This window comes from Macrotis lagotis, chromosome X (genome assembly GCF_037893015.1).
Source record: "Macrotis lagotis isolate mMagLag1 chromosome X, bilby.v1.9.chrom.fasta, whole genome shotgun sequence".
In the NCBI taxonomy this organism is placed as follows: Eukaryota; Metazoa; Chordata; class Mammalia; order Peramelemorphia; family Peramelidae; genus Macrotis; species Macrotis lagotis.
This window is the reverse complement of record NC_133666.1, coordinates 69628793-69649926: the sequence shown is the minus strand read 5'-3', so window position 1 is coordinate 69649926 and position 21134 is coordinate 69628793.

The window sequence follows — 21134 nt, the reverse complement described above, 5'->3', positions numbered from 1 at the left end:
TGTGACCTTGACCAAGTCACTTAATCCCCTGCCTTGTAAAAAAAAAATCTAGAAAATGTCAGTGAGGAAAACTTCTCAAGTAGACAATTAGAATAGAAAGGAGATAAATATTCAAAAATATCACACCCAACATTCAGAGCCAAATATTCCAAGAAAAAATGCTGTAAGCAGCCAGAAATAAAAAAAAAAATAGAGTTCTAAGGATCCATTATTAGTATCATACAAAATTTGGCATTGGTCACTGGAAAGAAGTGGAGAACTTTCACTAAACTATTTGGAAGGCAAAAGATATAGACTTATAACTAAGAATAAGTGATCTGATAGAACAGAGCATAATCCTAAAGGAAAGAAAATTGACCTTTAATGACAGAGAATGTTCACATATTCCTTGTGAAAAATACAGAATTGAGTAGGAGATGGGGGAAACACAGAAATATACATACATTTGATCATTTAGAAGGGACTGTGTGAGGATTAATTGTCCACATGCTAATATAGGCAGATGAAACAACCTAAGAACCCTGATTTCTTCAGGTAGCATAGAGAAAATTAAATGATAGAGGCTGAGGACCTGTGGGGGTGGGGTTCTTTTCTTTTCTTTTATTCTTGATAGTCTTTAAAGAAGAAATGTTAAACATAGGGAACAATATGGGGACTGAAAAGAAGGAGGAATTCACTTACATAATAAAGATACATGACATTAAAAATATAAAAGCATGGAGGATCGGGTGGGGAAGAGGCATCCCATAAAATTCACTTTCATCTGAAGAAGAAAAAAAGATATTTATTGAATACACACACAAAGAAATATGGTGTGGAAATGCATTTAACTCTTTCAGTGCTGAAATTTTTTTCTTTCATCCCAGTGCTGAAAATATTGTGCCAAATTTGGGTCAAAATACAAATTTCACATGGGATCAACTATTGTTGTATTTTATGTTAGTTTCCTCCTAACAACTGTATAAATGAACCTAAAACAACTAAATAACAAATAAAACTTGCATAAAATAAGACTTTTTTCAATATAACATGCTCTAGCATCAAAAGAGTTAAACTCAACAAGGAAATAAAAGGAGATGCTGAGGGAGATAAGGAGTTTTAAGAGGGAGAGAATGATAGATGAAGGAGTAGTCATAAATCTTCAACATCAGAGGGGGAGAGCTTGAAAGAAAAAGAAAAGGAAAGAACAAAGATAGTAGTAACTTGTGATTAGGTGCAGAGCAAGAAGAGAAGAAGAGCAACTGAACAGAAACACAGAGTGTATCAATTATAACTCATAAGTATTGGAATTTTTTACCAATTTTTATATGGAGAAGAAAAAGATAGAGGGAAATATACAAATAGTAATCACAACCAAAAACGTGAATGGTGTCAAATCACCCAGAAGGTGGAGGTTAGTAGGGAAATGGATGAGAAAGGAACATCCAACCATATGCTGTTTACAAGCAACATATTTGAAACACAGTGATTCCTATAGAATTAAAATGAGCGCTTGAGATAGAATCTATTTAAATGAACTCAGAAAAGTAGGGATAACAATCATGATTTTATATAACAATAAAATAAAAATACACATAAGAAATAAGCAGGGACACTAAAATAGTATGCTTAAAAGCACCATAGATAATAAATAAGTAGTAACACTTGATACACACACACACACACGCACACACATATATATATATATACTAAACAAACAAATACAAAGAAAACTTAAATGTCAAAGAGAAGTAAGACTAAGTGGCGGGGGGACTCAATATTCCCCTCTTGTACCTCAGCAAATATAGCAAGATAAACAAGAAAGGACCTGAACAGAAATTGGACAAAAATAACAAATGATTTCTCTTAAAGCAATTCCTTAATGGGAACAGAAGGGTGTTTACATATTTCTCAGTCATGAATAGTACCTTTACAAAAAAAAGACCATATGTTAGGGCATAAAAAACTCACAAAAATACGGAAAAGCAGAAATACAAAATTTCTTCTTTACTGATCACAAAGCAATAAAAATTATTCTCAAAAAGGGTCTTAGAAGAATTAATTCAAAATTAATTAGAGGGAGAAAGAGAAAAACTGGAGAATATTTAAGTGATACGAAAAAGATAGTGATGAAAATGTCTATAAAGGATACTACAGCAAAATGGAGTACCAGACGTTTTTCACTAGCACCCAGTTACGTTCAACCTCTACCCCACAAAAAGAGCAATTATGCACCAGACATATAGCTATTACAGTTGTCTCCACAGGACATGGAAGAAGCTGAACGAGATAACTATCTTATGAATAAAGCAGGGAGAATCCTAACCCCTAGGGCTCACACAGTTCCCAGTTCTCTTTTCTGCTAGCCACCATATTCTTACAAGTTGGATAAAAAAAAAATGACTCATTGGCAGCTTGGACTCTGGGATCCTCACTACCCTTGACTTTAACACAGCATTTTGTTACATAAGCAGACGCCAATTTTTACCAGTGGAGTGGAGTGGAGTGGAGTGGAGAGGAGAGGAGAGGAGAGGAGAGGAGAGGAGAGGAGAGGAGAGGAGAGGAGAGGAGAGGAGAGGAGAGGAGAGGAGAGGAGAGGAGAGGAGAGGAGGAAAAGGGAGGTTACTTTGCCTGAATGAAAAAAATTGTTGAATAAAAAAGGGCTTAAAAAGCTTAGAGCATCTTTTGAATGGAATCACTAGAGAATATACATATTTTTGACTACTATATGGAACTTTAAAAAAAATTTACTATGCATTAGGACATGGAGATATTTTAAATAAAATTAAATACTAAATGTATGCTTTAAGGACTATTACACAATAAAAAAATCACATCAGGATATACAAAAGACAGCTCTAAATGGAGACTTTATAATGAAATCTTAAATAATAATTGAGTCAAAGAATAAATCATAGAAGCAGTAATTATGTAAAAGATGATGTTGAAACAACATATCTCATTTTCTGGGATGCAACTGTAGTAATCCTTAAGGAAAGAATTATATCTTTTGAAACATACATTAACGAAAGAGAAAAGAAGATTAATGAATTGACTGTACATTTAAAAAATTCAGAAAACCACAGAGGATTACTTACAAAAGCATAATACATCCAAATTAATAGAACACAAAATAGAGAATTTAAACAATTTAATTTCAAAAAAGACTTTGAACTAGCCATTAAGCAACTACTAAAGAAAAAAAAGAAACCAAACTTCTGGTTCAGATCAATTTGCAGAGAGAACTCCATCAAGCATTTAAAAAAATAATTACTATGTTATACAAAATATTCTCAAAAAAAGTAAGAAGGGATGATAATAAACCCATTCATGAGACAAACAGAGCCCTAATATCAATAGCAAAGAAGGATAAAATGCAGAACTACAAACCAATAGAAGCAATGCATATGAATTCAGAAATTTTAAATTGTATTATATCAAATAATCTACAGTAATTTATCCAAGAAATCATTATTATGACAAAGTTGGATTTATACTAAGGATGAAAAGATGGTTAAATATTAGGAATAGAATAAGCATCACACAAAAAACAAAAACATCTCAAATTATGCGATTATCTAAATAGATGTAGAAAAATTGTTTTGATCACTCATTAATGACAAAATCTTGCAAAGTACAGGCAGAGAGAGATCTTTATTATCGTAAAAATATTTATCTAATGTCAAAAGCACCATCATAAACAATGGAGATACTCTAGAACCTTTCCCCATAAACACAGAAGCAAAAAAGGGTGCTCTCCTCCCTTTCTTCACTCTTATTTGACATAGTTCTAGGAATTCTAGCAATAGCAATTGCAAAGGTGAGACAAGAGTATCACTATTGTTGATGGCATGAAGGTTTACTTAGAAAATCCTACATAATCAGCAAAGAAATTCATTAAGACAATACCTTCAGCTATAATCACAGTTTCATATAGTAATGAAATATGAGGCAATAATACAGAAATCTTAAAAAGTAACTACATAAAGCATAAAATATTTGTGAGTCAATCTACCAAAGCATACTCAACACTAGGTTAGATCAGTTACAAAGGGCTCCTTAAAGAAACAAATAAAAAGTTAAAGAACTGGAGGAAAATCCAGTGCTCATGGTTGGGTAATGCCAATATAATAAAAATGACAATACTACCAAAGTTAATTTATAAATTTGATCCTATACCAATAATATAGTATTCCATATAATAACAACAACAATTCATTTATATCAATGGAAACAGTATAAAAAGTAGGAATACAGAGGGACTAACATTTCCAAGCTTCAAACTATATTATTAAGAAATAGTCATTAAAATAATTTGGTTGCATTTAAAAAGTAGAGAAGTAGGTCAATGGAGCCAACTAGATAAGGAAGAAGTATAATGCAATAAATATAATACAATAAACATTTATTAATCACCTAATATGTGCCAGGCACAAATAAGAAAAAGAAAGACAATCTTCGTTCTCCAAGAGTTTACTACATCTGGGGGGGGGGGGTATTTCACACAAAAAGAAGCTTTAAAGGGGGAGGAGGGAGTTGGGAGAAGGTACCTGGTGGGAGCATGATAATGACAGGGTCAAATCCAAGCAGTGTGGCTAGTGGGAAACAGAGTTGGCTGGGCTTCTGAATTCTCTTTAAATGGGGCTTTGGGAGGTGATTGTTACTCGGCCCTCCAATCAGAGGGACAGAGGCAGCTGAGAGTACTGATGAGATGTGAGTATCAAAACTGATGCAATTCCCAGGATGATGAATTTCCTGGTGTCCATGGTGAAGTCCAATCCAAGCTGTGCAGCTGGTTAGAAATGAATAAAGTAATTTAATTACTTAATGTTTGATAAACTCCCAAGCATAAATTGCATAAGAAAGAACTGTCTATGTGATAAAAATGGCTGGGAAAGTTGGAAAGCAGTCTGGTGGAAATTAGACTTAGATTAAAACTTTATTTCTTAACTTAAAATGGATACTAAACCTGAATATTAAAGACCAGACTACAAAAAATTAGAAGACAAGCAAATCATATATTTTTTTACATTTATGAATAAGAGAAATATTCTAAAGCATAAAAGGGAATATAGGCAAATACAAAACCTAAAATAAATAAACAAACAAACAAACAAATAAATAAATAAATAAATAGGATTATACTAAATTGAAAAGATCCATACAACTAGCATAAGTAAGGAAAACTGTCAGTTGAGGAAAAAATCTTGGCCTCAGATTTCTGGGAGAAGGGGTTATAGCCAAGATAAATAGGTAACTAACAGAAATATATAAACCCAAAACTCATTTTCCAATACACAAATAGTCAGGGGATATGAACAAACAGTTTTCAAAAGAAATGGAAATTGCTAACCACATTAAAACTATAGCAACCCTATTTCAAACTATTAATAAGAGAAATACAAAGCAAAATAATCCTGAAAATTCACTCCACACCCAGAAAATTGACAAAGATGACAAAAAGATGAGAATAGTCAATGTTGGGAGGGTTATGGAAAGATAAGCACACTAATGCATTGTTGGCAGAGCTGTGAATTAGCTGTGAATTAGAAAGAAATTTGGAACTATGCAAATAAGATTGCTAAAATATCCATACACTTTGACCACTCTATATACACCAAGGGAGTCATTCATAAAAAGGAAAGTTAAATATACACCAAGATATTTGTAACAGCACTTTTTAGGGCTGCAAATTTTCAATTCATTTGGAAGTAGCTCAATAGATTGTGGTACATGAATATAATATAGTATTACTAAACTGTAAAAAAAAACCTCAAAGAAAATTATTATCAAGAAGAACAAAAAGACTTGCATGAACTGATGCAGTGGAATAAGGGAGAAAACCCCAATATACACAACGACTACAACAATGTATAAGGAGCAATAACCACAAAACAATTGAAAATCAAGAGTGAAAATTAGGCAGAGCAACCTGGGCCACAAAGAAGAGGTGTACTAAATTCCCCTCTCTTCTACTGTCCCTCAGAATTTTTTGCAGTTGGGGGAAGAGGAGGTCCATATATGGAATACATTGCTGATGCAAGTAGTTCCAAGTCTTGGCACCATACCAAGACTTGGCCCACTCTTTATTGTTGTAGTATTTTGAAATATTGATTGCTGATTGGCTAAAATATTGATTTGTTGTTTATTTTCTCTTCTTCCTCTGTCTTTTACGAAAAATCTTTGATATATAGGATGGCTATGTGGCAGCTAGGTGGTACAGTGGATAGAGCAGCCGCCCTGGAGTCAAGAGGATCTGAATTCAAATCCAGCCTCAGACACTGAATGCTTCTTTAGTTGTGTGTGATCTTGGGCAAGTCACTTAATCCTGTTGCCTTTCAAAAAAACCCCAAACAAACAAAAGAAAAAGAAAAAGAAGATATATGGGATGGCTCTCTGGGTGGACTGAGTTAGAGGATGGACTACAAAGGAATATATAGGTAATATGAAAATGGAAAATATCAATAAAATTGCATTTTAAAATATTTTTACAAGCATTTGTTATCTTTTCCTCTTACTGTTTCTTCCTACTGACATGTAAAAACTAAAACTCTCTTAGCAAATATGATTTTTTTTTAATCAAAACAAATTTACACACTGATCATGTCCAAAATCATGTACCACATTCTGCATTTGATGCCCATCATTTCTCTGGAAGAAGGAAGGTGGCTTTTTTCTTTTCCAGTCCTCTGGACTTGAAGTTTAATTTTTGTGTCATCCACTATTTTATTTATTTTTACTTTTGTACAAATGGTGTTTTTTTATACATTACTAAAATATTCTTAAGAGTTAACATAATACCCCCTACCCCCCAAAATATAGACCCTCATGAGAAATAATGTAAAGCAAAGAGAAAAAAATGTGCTTCAGTCTGTGTTCCAACACCACCAGCTTTGTTGCAGATGGATCACATTCTTTATAAGTTCATCACAAAAATTACTTCCATATTTTTCTACCCTTGCCGTTGCTGATTGCAACTCCGTCCATTCAAACCTACCCACTACCATATACCATATCTTCTCTCTCTTTTCACTCTGTCCCTCTTCTAAAATGTGCTGTAGGGTAGCTGAGTGGCACCACAGAATCATCACCAGCCCTGGGACCAAGAGGCCCTGAGCCCACCTACCACCCCTAAGGCCCAGCAACCACCCAGCCCTGTGGTCCCAGACAGGCCATCCAATCCCAGCCCCTTGCAAGAAGTAAAAAAGAAAATGTGTTATATCTCACCACTCTCCCCCATAGTCCACCCTCTCCTCCATCACCCACATCCCCTTGCTCCCCCTGTCCCTGTTCTCTCCTTTTTATTCTAGATGTCTATACCCTATTGAGCATATAATGCTGTTTCCTCTCCAAGTCACCTCTGATGAGAGCGAAGATTCCCTCATCCCCCCCCTCGCTTTCCCCAATCCTATATCATTGCAATAGCTCATTGCAATTTAAAAAATCTTATTATACAAAATATCTTAGCCTATTCCAGCTCTCCTTTATCTTGCTCCCAGTACATTTCCCTTTTAGACATTAACTCCATTTTTACAATATATTATATCTTCAAATTCAGCTCTCTCCTGTGCTTCAACTATGAAAGCTCTTTCTACCTGCTCTATTAAATGAGAAGTTTCTTATGAGTATTATCAGTATCATTTTTCTATGCAGGAATACATACAGTTCATCACCATTAAGTCCCTCATAATTTACCCTTCTCCTCCACTCTCTATGCTTCACCTGAGTTCTGTATTTCAAGGTCAAACTTTCTGTTCAGCTCTGGTTGTTTCAACAGGAACATTTGAAATTCCCCTGCTTCATTGAAAGTCCATTTTTCCCCCATCCTCTTCAAGGATGTTCAGTTTTGCTCAGTTGCATCCTAAGCTCTTTTGCCTTCTGGAATATTATATTCCAAGCCCTATGAGCCATTAATGCAGTTGAAGCTAAATCCTGTGTGATCCTGACTGCTGCTCCATGATATTTGAATTGTGTCCTTCTGGCTGTTTGTAATATTTTCTCTTTGACTTGGGAGTTCTGGAACTTGGCTATAATATTCCTGGGGGTTGATTTTTTTTTTTTTATCTCCTTCCGGGGGAGATGGGTGGATTCTCTCAATTTCTATTTTGCCCTCTGCTTCTAGGATATCTGGGCAATTTTCCTGTAGGAATTCTTTAAAAATGAGGTCAAGGTTCTTTTCTTAATCATGACTTTCAGGGAGCCCAAAAATTTTTAAATTCTTTCCTGAATTTGTTTTCCAGATCAGTTGTTTTTTTCAATGAGATGTTTCACATTTTTTTCTAATTTTTCATTCTTTTGGTGTTGAAGTTGTGTCTTGACTTCTTGTAAAGTCATCAGCTTCTTTTAGCTCCATTCTACATTTGAAGGATTTGTTTTCCACAGAAAGCTTTCTTCTCTCTTTTTCCATCTGACAAATTCTGCTTTTTAATTTTTTTTTTTAGTTTTTGCAAGGCATTGGGGTTAAGTGGCTTGCCCAAGGCCACACAGCTAAATAATTATTAAGTGTCTGAGGCTGGATTTGAACTCAGCTATTGCTGACTCCAGGGCCAGTGCTCTATCCACTGTGCCACCCAGCTGCCCCCAATTCTGCTTTTTTAGGCATTCTTTTCCTCAATAACTTTTTGAATTGTTTTATCCATTTGACCTATGCTGGTTTTTAACATGCTATTTTCTTCAGCATTTCTTTGGATCTCCTTGACTAAGCTGCTAACTTCTTTTTCATGTTTTTCCGGCATCTCTCTCATTTCTTTTCCCATTTTTTCTTCTATCTCCCTGAGTTGATTTTCAAATCTTTTTTGAGCTCTGTCATAGCCTGAACCCAATTTCTGTTTTTCTTGGAGTCTTTAGATGCAGTAGCTTGTACTTCCTCATCTTCAGATTGAGTATTTTGATCCTTCTTGGGATCATAGACAATGTATTTCTCAATGGTGCTCCTCTTTTTGCTCTGTTTATTCATTTATCTAGCTTGTGCCTGGTTTTGGGGTGCTTTCCTGAGCTTTTGAGTATTATTGGGACACACCCCCACAAGAATCTCAGTGTGTGAAGGTCTGACCTCTCTCCTGGTCTGTTAATGACCATAAGAGTACCCCTCTGCCACAGGGCTGAGGTGAGGGGGGCTGTTCTATTGGGGGGGCGGGGCTAGACTGTGATCAGGATCTGAATGTGGTCAGAGTCCCAGAGTCTTGTTCCAGGGACAGAGGAAAGACTTCCAAAATCTCTCTCTGCTCCCCTACCTTGGGTAGGCTGAGCACCTAAAGCTCAGTTGCCTGGGGTCTCCTGCTTACTTGCTCTGCTCCTGCTTACTGGCTCCATGCCTGCTTTAGTTTCCTGGATGTAGGCTTCCGTGTGGCTGTCACTGCTGACTTAACCATGCTGATTGCAGCAACTGCCCTGAGGGTCTGGGCTTCACGTGCTGGCTCTGGCAGAGGTCCCCCCACTGATCTCCCAATTTGTACCCTGTGTTCCCCGGGGTGTAGGTCAGGAAACTGCCCCTGCTGCTGTGAGCTATGGCTCCTAGGCACCCTGGAGCTGCCTCCAGGAGGCTGGAGTTTCTTCACTCTGGTGGGTCACCCCTCTAACCCCTTTCCATTATTTTCCAGGTTACCTTGGTCTGGAGAATTGCCTCACTGGAACCCTCTGTGAGTTCTGTCTCTCGAAAATTTAGTTAGAGTCATAATTTTAACATTTTTTGAAATATTATAGAGAGAACACCTAGGAGAAACTCTTCTCCTGTCACCATCTTGGCTCCTGACCATCATCAGCATCCTTAATTCTTTCAAATCTGTCTCTCTCTATAATGCTGTCATTATATAAATTGTCCTTCAGATCCTGCACATTTCATTCTGCATTAGTTTAAACTGAAACACTAATATTCCATAACATTCACACATCATACTTTGTTTAGCCATTGCCCAACAGATGAGCCCCTTCCTCAGTTTCCACTTTTTTGGTTTCTAGAAGAAGAGCTGCTATAAATGAAGGGACTATCTTTTGCCCCTTTTTGTACCTCCAGCAATTAGGATGGTAATAATTTAATAAAAGTTTCTTGACTAACTATAAATATGTTTGAACAGTTGAGTTCTTTTCTTTTTTTCAGTAACATTTTAGGGATAGTTCCAAATTGTTCTCCAGGATGACCAAACCAGTTCTCAAGTCTACCAACATACAGAAATGTGTCTGTTTTCCTGTACTCTTCCTAACATTTGTCATTTTTCTCTTTTGTCATCTTTGTGATCAGTGTGATGTGGAATCTCAGAGTTGCTTTAATATGCATTTCTTTAATTAAAAGCGATTAGGAGATTTTTCTCATTTATGTGTTCATAACTTGTATTTCTTTTTGTGAAAACTATCTTTTCATATTTTTGATCATTGATAAAAAATTATTACAATTGAAAGGGGTGGCTAGGTGGTTCAGTGGATAGAGCACTGTCCCTGTACTCAGGAATACTTGGGTTCAAATCCAGTCTCAGACACTAGATAATTGCCTAGCTGTGTGACCTTGGGCAAGCCACTTAACCCCATTTGCCTTGCAAAATCCCCCCCCAAAAAAAACAAATGAAAGAAGAAAAAAATCATTGAAGACTAAATCATTTAAAACTAAGAAATTGATGGGTCAAAGAACAAATCAAAAACAGTAAAAATTCATCAAAGAAATTGAAAACAATGAGAATAACCCAGAATAAAACTAAAATATCTGTAGGTGAAAATTTATATCTCTTTTATCATTATATACTTTCATCAATAAAATAGAAAAGAAACATATCGATAAATTGGGTATACAATTAAAAAAAAACTGAAAAACAATAGATCAACTTCCCCTTGACCCCCAAGTAAATACCAAAATAGAAATGCTGAAAATCTAATGTGATTAATAAAAAGGAAAAAAGTTACAGATTGATAAGTAAAATTAGAACTATACTGAAAAAGCCAATGAAGCTGATAAACAATTAGCCAATCTGATTTTCAAAAAGAGAAAGCAAAACCAACATGATTCATTCAAAATGAAAAAAAGGAGAATTTGCCATAACTGAAGATAAAATAAAGGAAATTATCAGAAACTGTTTTGCCCAATAATATGCCAATGAAAGAGGTAACTTCAAGAAATGGATAAATACTTAAAAATATAAAATATTCAGGTTGATGCAAGAAGAAATAGATCCTTTAAATTATCAGAGAATATTATAAAAAGAAATAACCGTAAATGAACCCTTAGAGGAAACTATTCCAAAATTGATTACTCTCATCTTTTGTCATCTTTGCCAATTTGCAGGGTGTGAAGTGAAATATTAGGATTGTTTTGATATGACATATTACCCAATACAGTTGCTAGATTAATAAAATTGCAAGTGCAGTGCTATCCTTACTATAACTATTCACCAAATATTCTGGAGACCCCCTCACCAGGTTTCTTCCCTTCCCTGTCCTTCTCCCTATTTCTCTTAAATTCACTTTTTCCCCCACTAACACCACTATTTTTGGAATATTTCAGTAGTACAATATAGTTATTTGAAAGGCAGTCTAGTAGTGTATAGAGAGTTGGTCTCGAAGTTAGTAAGAGGTGAGTTTAAGTGACATCTTTGACACACACAATGACTGTGTAACCCTGATCAAATCTCTTAGCTTCTCAGTGGTCTGAGACTTTGGGACTTTAAATTACAAAGATGTTGCTGATCTGTAGCAATGAAGGGTGAAGGGCCACAGAGTGCCAAACCCTCTAAAGGAATTCCTGGGTAATAGGAATTTCTTCACCAGGAGGTGAATTCCCTATCAGGGGTTGGCATACTGCAGTCCTCCTTCTAGTTTGCTGCCTGTTTTTGGACAGTGTGCAAGCTAAGAATGTTTTATAGTTTGGTTTTTTTTTTACATTTTAAAATACTATTTCTAGAGCAATGAAATAACAGGCCCAGTTTGTGTCTTTAATACAGTTACTCACCAAATATTCTGGGGATCCCCTGAACAAGTTTCTTGGATGGGAAACTCTTACTCCAGGCTGCACACCCCTCATCTAAGCATTCTCCAAGTAGTTTGTCTTGTTGTATTTATCTGATCCCTGTTTTGCTTAGCTCATCTTTCCTTCCTTCCTTCCTTCCTTCCTTCCTTTCTTTCTTTCTTTCTTTCTTTCTTTCTTTCTTTCTTTCTTTCTTTCTTTCTTTCTTTCTTGTTTTTGCAAGGCAATGGGGTTAAGTGACTTGCCCAAGGTCACACAGTTAAATAAGTATTAAGTGTCTGAGTGTCTGAGGCTGAATTTAAGCTCAGGTCCTCCTGACTCCAGCTCTATCCACTAGATATCCCATCTTTTCCATTGATCTCTGCCCTTTCCTCTCTTTACTTAAAGAAATAAAGCACATTTATTGTTCTATTAATTTCTAAGACTAATAGTAGCATGGGGAGGTAGTGGGGAGCTGGAGAATGAAGGCAAATGGATTAAACAGATTCCAGCAAAGCCTTTCACTCCTCCAGTCTTCCTCTCTATTCACCAAATTATGGAAGGGAGTGTTCCCTCATTGTAGGCTATGGTCTGATGATACTCTGACTTCTGGACAATAAGCAAGAGGTCTTTAAAAGGTAAGGTTTATTGCTTTTGCTGTTCAGTCAATTCAGTTGTGTCTGACTCACTGTGACTCCATTTGGGGTTTTCTTAGCAGAGATAATGGAGAAGTTTGTCATTTTCTTCTCCAGCTCATTTTAAAGATGAGGCTAATATCTCAACTTCACACAAATAGTAAATGTCTGAGGCTGATTCAAACTCAGGTCTTCCTGACTCCAGGTCAGACACTATGCACTTCACCATGGAGCTGCCCTTAAGATAATAGTTGGGATGCCAATATAAAATTATTTTACCTGGTATAATATTCCCCAAAACACTAATCTTCTTTTCTAATATTTATGAGCATAAAATTGTTTAAATGATTATTGCTTTATAATACTCTTTGAGGTATTGTAATTCAAAGTTCATTTTTTTCCTACTCTCCTCCCCCCATTATTTTCCTTGAGATTCTAGAGACTTTTTGATCTTCTAAATATTATGGCTGTGTCTGACTCTGTCAAATAATTCCTTGATACTCTGATTGGCATAGCACTACATCTGTTAATTTAGGTAATATTTTTATTTTCTACAGGAAGCCCAACCATAAACCCTAAACTTCCTTCTAATTATTGAAGGATTTCTTTATTTTTATAAGGAGATTTTTAATTCATTGTACTCATTAAGTCCAGAGAGTTAACTCCCAGGAATTATATATATTTTGTTATTTTTTTTTAAAAAATGGAATTTGTATAGACCCCAACCTACGTCTATGAGCCAAATTCATCTTCCTATACCAGAGTAAGAGCACTAGAACTGTAGGCCATAGCCTCTGCCCTAATTATTTGATGGGTTAAAGGAATAGAACTGCTGTCCATTCCTTGGTTATTTATAGGCTGATATTATGATCTTTGCTCTCTTTGTTATCCAATAGTTTGTTCAATTTCATATTTTCTTTTTGTACATCTTTCTGTTAGATTTATCCAGGCCTGAGAGAAGAACATTGATGTGTCCTACTATTATGATATTACTATGATTTTTTTGTAGTTCAGTTATTTTATCTTTTATGAATTTGAATATTATGTTCTTTGGTGCATATAAGTTTAATATTAATATTAGCTCATTTTCTAAGATTATTTCAAGGAATGTGTAATCTCCTTCTCTATCCTAGTTGATAGTGTGAATTTTTATTTTTACTTTGATAGCATGATCACAGCTTTTGAATTTTTAGATTCATTTGATGTAGAGTAAATTTTATTTTAGCTTCTCATCTTTATTCTATGTATGTCAGTAAATTTTTGTAAACAACAGATTATGGAATTTTATCCATTCTTCCAATGTTTTTCATTTTATTGGAATGCTTAATTCATATGTACTTTAGATTTTTTTCTCAATTACATGTAAAAATTCTAAACATTCTTATTTTTCAATTTTGAGTTCCAAATTCTTTCTCATCCCCCTCCCTAAGATGGCAAGCAATTTAATATAAGTAATGCATGTGCAGCCATGCAAAATATATTTCCATATTAGTCATGTTGTGAAAGAAAACACAGACCAAAAACACATGAAAAATATAAAATCAAAAAGAGAAAGCTTCAATGTGCATTCAGACTGTGCAATCAGTTCTTTCTCTAGAGATAAACAACATTTTTTATCATGAGTCCTTCAGAATTATTTTGGCTAATCCATTCATGCTTAAGGTTATAGAATTGAGTTTATGTCCTCCTCCATTTGGCTCCCTTATATTGCTTTTTTGGATTACTGAATACTTTTATTCTGCATATGGAAGATGCTAAGGATATGGTCTGTGGGCTTATCAGGACTTTATCACAAGTGGATGAGGATGAGGGTGATAACAGGTCATTAGAGCCCATTCAAAATATGATAAAGTCTTCCAAATGATCAGGTATAGTCTCTGATAAGACAGTTCTAAGGAAACAGTGAAAACAACACAATAAGGTGGAAGGGCGATGGGAATTAAGCAGCAGAGGCCCCTGAACTCCAAAAAAAAAAACTGGTCTACTACTTGCATTGATCATTCTTTGGACAGGAGCAGACTTCTACAGAGCTGATTGTGGCTCCTGCTAGTTCTAAGTCTTCCTGAACATGAAGCTTTCTTGGTCTGAGGGTTTCTGAAGTTCTTTCCAACTAATTTAGCCTTGCTGCCCAGTTCTTCCTCAGTTCTGAGAAGCCATTTATACTTGTTCAGATGCTCAGATTGGCAGGGGGATCAGTCTTAATCTACCCACTGCAGAGACCCACTACCAGGTCTATGATGAAGGTATCTTCAGTCTCCCCAGAATGATGGGAGACCATCCATTGGTTAGCTTGAACATCTGGAGAGATTCAGTTAGGGAGTCAATGTGGTCCATTCTGAGTAGCAGTCAGTTGCAGGCTTTCTTACTCACAGCCTTTTCAATGCTCTTGGGATTGGTCACTGTGAGATCATCCCTTCCCATCTGGATGCCTGCAGTAGTAGTGAAATTCTTCCCAGCTTCCCAATCATCCTGGATAGTCCTTGAAGGTCTTATAGAGGTCCCCAAGCTTCGCAGGGGAGATGTATCTCTTGGGACCATCAAGAGATTTGAAGTCTAAGTCATATTTCCCAGGTTGGAAGAATTTGGAGGCAGCAATATGCATGCCTTATCAGTATATGATCTTATCAGTATAGCCATTATGTATCTTATATACCTTACATAGAATGTTTTATATACCAATAACATTTCTTTTTTTGTAAGGCAATGGGGTTAAGTGGCTTGCCCAAAGCCACCCAACTAGGTAATTATTAATTATCTGAGGCCGGATTTGAACCCAGGTACTCCTGACTCCAGGGCCAGTGCTCTATCCACTGCACCACCTAGCCGCACCACCAATAACATTCTTTGGCAACTCTAGAACTTCTTTATTCTCCAGTATGTCAGGAGCAAAGTCACATTCATCCCCTTCATTGGTGTCATCCTGTTCATATTTCTGCTCAATCACATTCTTCAGCTCCAATGTACATGACCTCCTTGAAGTTTGCTGCACCAACAGGAAGGATCATGAACTCCTGCATTTACAGCTTGTTACCAGTATGGGAGCCACCATTAATCACACTGAAGGTTGGAAAACTGCCAGGATGACTTCTTCATTACCTGCAAGGTTGGCAATATGGCAGAACAAGGAGACACCTTTTGCAGCATCTCCAACCTTACAAACAGCTGAAACTCCCAATATAACATTTGTACCAAATTTAGATTTATTCTCAGTACTTTCCCTCTCAATCACCAATTTTTCAATCTTCTCCTGCTCCACAACATTCAGTTTCTTGCTAACCAGGGTTGGGGCAATAGTTCTATAGATGAGCTCAACTGCTTTTGAGACACACCTTTCTCCATAATAGTGGGTCTTATCATTGTCTTAGAACTCCAGGACTTCATAGAGGTCAGTAGAATCATCACTGGGAAAAGCAGCTCAGAAGAAGTCTTTCTGAGTGTAGAGACAAATTTCAACAGTGGGGTTTCCATGAGAGTCAAAGATCTTTCTTGCCCGGACCTTCAAAAGACATGTTGAGTTTTTGGATGGGGCTTCCTCTACTGGGTTCAGAGAACAGAAGCAGAGGGTCTTATAATGCTTTTTAAAAATTATTTTGACTAAATTTTATTAAATATTTCCTAAATACATGTAAATAATTTTTAATGATATTTAAAAATTTGGGAGAACTAAATTCTCTCTCTCCCTCCCCTCCCTCATCCCTAATAAGGCAAGCAGTTTGATATAGGTTTAACATATGAGAAACCGTATTTCCAAATTAGTAACGATAATGGACATCCTTGCTTCATTCTTGGTCTTATTGGGAAGACTTCAAGCTTATTCTCATTACAGATAGCATTTGCTCTCAGTTTTAGATGGCTATTACTTATCATTTAAGAAAGGTTCCATTTATTCCTATGTGTTCTAGTGTTTTTATATAGCAATGAGTGTTGTGTTTTGTTAAAAAGCTTTTTCTGCATCTATTGAGATAATTTTAAGATTGTTGCTGTTATTATCACTGATATGATCAATTATACTGACATTTATTGTAATATTGAGCCAACCCTGCATTCCTGGTCATAGTGTATGATCTTTGTGATACATTGCTGCAATCTTGCTAGTGTTTTATGAAAGTTTTTGGCATCAACATTCATTGAGGAAATTGGTCTAAGGTTTTCTTTCTCTGATTTTGCTCTCCCTGGTTTAGGCATCAGACCATATTTGTATCATAAAAGGAATTACAAATAGTTTATATAGCTTTAGGATTAATTGTTCCTTAAATATTTGGTAGTATTCACTGGTGAACCTTTCTAGTCCTGGGGATATTTTTCTTGTCACACTCAATTATCGCTTGTTCAATTTCTTTTTCTAAGGTAAAGTTATTTAGATTTTCTATGTCTTCTTCTATTAATCGGGGCAGAATATATTTTTGTAAACATTCATCTCACTTATATTGTTTTGCTGGCAAAAATTGGGCCAAATAGCTCCTAATAATAATAATTGCTTTAATTTCATCTTCATTGATAGTGCATTTGCTCTTTTTATTGTGGGGTTTTAGTTCATGATCATTTATGATATTTCTTTATTACTGTTATATTTTTTTTTACCTTGTAGATAAGTCTTTTTTTTTAAAAATAGCCTCTATATGTGGGATGACATTTCATTATTGAATGGGGCAGGAGTGGGGCAAGAGGATGCTGGGGATAGGAGATTTTGGCAGCAGAGACAGCTGCAGGAGGAGAATCCTAGTGTGAGTTTGAAGCACAAGGCCTAGATTGATTGGTTTGTCTCTGTCAGGCACTTTGAAGCTGATGGAAAAAAGGTGGTCAGCTTAGAGGATTGTCATTCACTGGAATTCTATCATAAAGTCATTTGTTCCAAAGCTCTAGTCTTTTTTTTATCCCATGGATTCAACTGTACTTGCTCCATATTTAGCATATAATTTCTCTTGGGGGTGGGGGTTGAAAGTTATTGGGGACTGGATAAAATATCTAGTCTGCCATCTTGTTGGTCATATGACCCTGGAATTGAAATGCTCATCCTCAAAGTTCCATATTTTTCACTGTTGATTAAATTGAATTAAAAATGATTCTATGATTCCAATTATATTTTGACACATAAACTGCCATCTTTCTTCTGAGATTAGCCAGGAGTCATTGTGCAAGCATAAAGACTTAATGGCTAGGTGGCAAAGTGGATAGAGCACTGGCCCTGGAGTCAGTAGGACTTGAGTTCAAATCTGGCCTCAGACACTTAATAATTACCTAGCTGTGTGGCCTTGGGTAAGCCATTTAATCCCATTTACCTTGAAAAAACCTAAAAAAAAGACTTAATGAATAAAGACACTGAATGTCTGTTTTCTTGGTTGGAGCAATACTTATCCAAGTGGTACATCCATATGATCTTATTCAGTTGTTCCAGCAGTCCTAAGAAGTATGACTCTTCTCATTTGACATGTGAGACTACTGAGGCAGGAGATAAGAGTCTTTTGCTCATAATTACACAGCAACTTCCTTATCATCACAATAGTGAAATATTTAGGTAGCCCTAAAAGGTTCACATCTCTTCTCTCATTTGAGATCCAGTTAGAACCCAACTCAGAATCTGATGTTCATTCCTCCATACTGTGCAGTCCTCTGTTTATAGAGGAGAAAGCCAATTTCCTTTCTAACTTTAGAGAGTGAACCAGAGTGGCTACCTTCCCAACACACAGTCTCTCTGGATATTTGCCATCAGGCCCAAAGTATTGCTATTGCTTGGGCCTGCAACCAGAAAACTGACTGAGGAATAGAAAACAATTTTTTTTAAGGTCTTATTTATGTGGTTTCATGTTTCCTTGGGGTTTTGCCTCAGAGGTTTTCTCTCCCTTTTTGGACTTCTCTCTTGAGCACACCAACATATCTTCAGCCACTTGGTACATCTGCAGATTCACCCATCGGCATTATTTTCTTCTGCAGGACTCACTTCTTCATTTTTATGACAGTATATAAAGCAGGGGTTAGTTTAGGGAGGGGGAAGTGGTGGTGGAAGAACCCTGTTGAAGGCCTTGTTTTCTAATCTAATACAGACAGCCCACATCCCATCCTAATCCAAGAATCTTTTCCACAGAAACTACTGCTTCCAAAAAATGCCTCCTTACCAATTCTGCAAAGAAACAAAATGGTCTTTAGCCAAAACTTTATTCCTAGGATGGAGAGGTGGGTTTCTCTCCTTTTGCTATACTAATGCTAATACTTTCTTTTTCAAGGAACAAAGATAAAAATCTAGCTTAATGTTTAGAAAGTGGATTTCGGACAAAAGATAGAATGTAAACGGCCTACATAAATCTGCAATCAGTTGCAGGCATTTTTATAACATAATGATGGATGATGATGTAGTTTTTTCTTTGTCTTTTATTATGTGTATGTACCAGATGTTAGATGTGCTTAGAACTAACATCATAGACTGAAGCACTGGGAGTAGTTTCGCTGGGGCACGGAGGTAGAAACTGCCAAATTTAGGTTGATTGGAAATATAAAGAGGGTTTGAAGAGGCATCTGTTGAGAAAATATGGTCATCTTCATTTTTCATTAACTTAAGCGCTTAGGGAATTGTAGAAGTATCATATAACCCTCTTATTGATTATGTGACATTCCTGGCCCTTTGGAGGCTAGAAATGGAAAACTCCTTGCGACTCCTTGGCAGGTTCTGTGATATTCCATCCCATTCCTTTTGAAATCTTGAATAGCCAATGTTACCCTAGGACCAGCTCTGCAGGTGAGAGAATACTTAAGTTTGAATGTTGTGCCCAACTTGCTTTCATGCAAGGTCACAAGGTCTCCAGTGGGTTGGATCAATTTCAAAAAGCATGACCTGGAGTCCTACAACAAGGGAAAAGTTGAATTGAGGTGGCAGTTAATTCCCTAGTTGATTCTTCTCCCCTTCTCCTTACTTCACATCACTCAGATATCTTCCCAGCTCTTGAACCCTTCCTTTACTCTTGTCTGTGTTGATGAAAAGAATTGTTTTGCTTGCCAAAGTCAACCCTGCCACATGCATACCCCTCCAATCATCTTCTCTTGATGATCTTCAAGCTCTGTGTTTATTGGCTCTTGCCATGCTGCTTACACACACTAGTCATCTGTAAAAAAAAACAAAAAACTTCTTGCTTGTGATAACTTAATTCACTTAGCTTCACCAGCTACATTCTATCTCTGATTCTTTTTTTAAAAATTTTTATTTGTTTTCCAATTACATGCAAAGATAGTTTTCAATATTCTTCCTTGTGCAACCTTTCAGTTCCACATTTTTCTAGTGCCCTCTCTTCCTTCACCTCCCTCCTCATGTCAGCAAACAATATGATATAGGTTGTACTAGTGCAATCATTTTTAATATTTTTTCAAATTAGTCATATTGTGAAAGAAGAATTAGAAGTAAGTGGGAAAAACCATGGGAAAGAAAAAAACGTAAAAGAAGTTTTAAAAAGTGAATATAGTATGCTTTGCTCTTCATTCAGAATTCATTGTTTCCTCTCTGGTTGTGAATAGCACTCTCCTTATTAGGTCACTCAGGATTGTCCTTGATCACTGAACTGGTGAGAAAAGTTGCTTTCATCATAGCTGATCATTTCATAATGTTGCTGTACAATGTTCTCCTGGTTCTGCTCCCTTTACTCAGTATCAGTTCATTCAAGTGTTTACAGGCTTTTCTGAAGTCAGGCCACTCATGATTTCTTACAGAACAATAGTACTTCTTAACATTCAAATACCATGACTTGTTCAGCCATTCCCCAAATGATGGGCATTATAAGGAATATATCACAGAGACATTTATAAGTTAGCCTTAGGTTTACAATATCTTTCTCTTTCCTTATCCTTTTTAATGTTTTAATTTTGCTTTTTCTTTGTCTGAGATAAGGATTGTTACCCCTACTTTGATTTACCTTATTCGAAGTGTAATATATTCTTCTCCAGCCTTTTACCTTTGTACTACTTCAAATGTGTTTCTTTTATTTTTGTAATAAAAGGAAACTTTTATTTATTTTGAATTTTACAATTTTCCCCCTAATCTTGCTCCCCACCCCCCCGCGCCACAGAAGGCAGTCTATTAGTCTTTACATACATTGTCTCCATGCTATACATTGATCTAAATTGAATGTGTTGAGAGAAATTATATCCTTAAGAAGAAAAAAAATAAAATATGTGATAGCAAGATTACATAAGATAACTTTTTTAAAAAAAAAATTAAAGGTAATCGGCTTTGGTCTTTGTTCAAACTCCAGAATTCTTTCTCCAGATACAGATGGTATTCTCCATTGCAGATACCCCAAAATTGTGCCTTATTGTTGCACTGATGGAATGGGCAAGTCCATTAAGGTCGATCATCACCCCCATGTTGCTGTGAGGGTACACAAATGTTCTTCTGTTTCTGCTCATTTCACTCAGCATCAGTTCATGAAAATCCTTCCAGGCTTCCCTGAATTCCCATTTCTCCTGGTTTCTAATAGAACAATAGTGTTCCATCATATACATAGACCAAAATGTGTTTCTTTTAAACAACATACTGTTACATTCTGGTTTTTAATCCACTCTATTATCTGCTTGTATTTTATGGGAAAGTTCATCCCATTCACATTCACAAT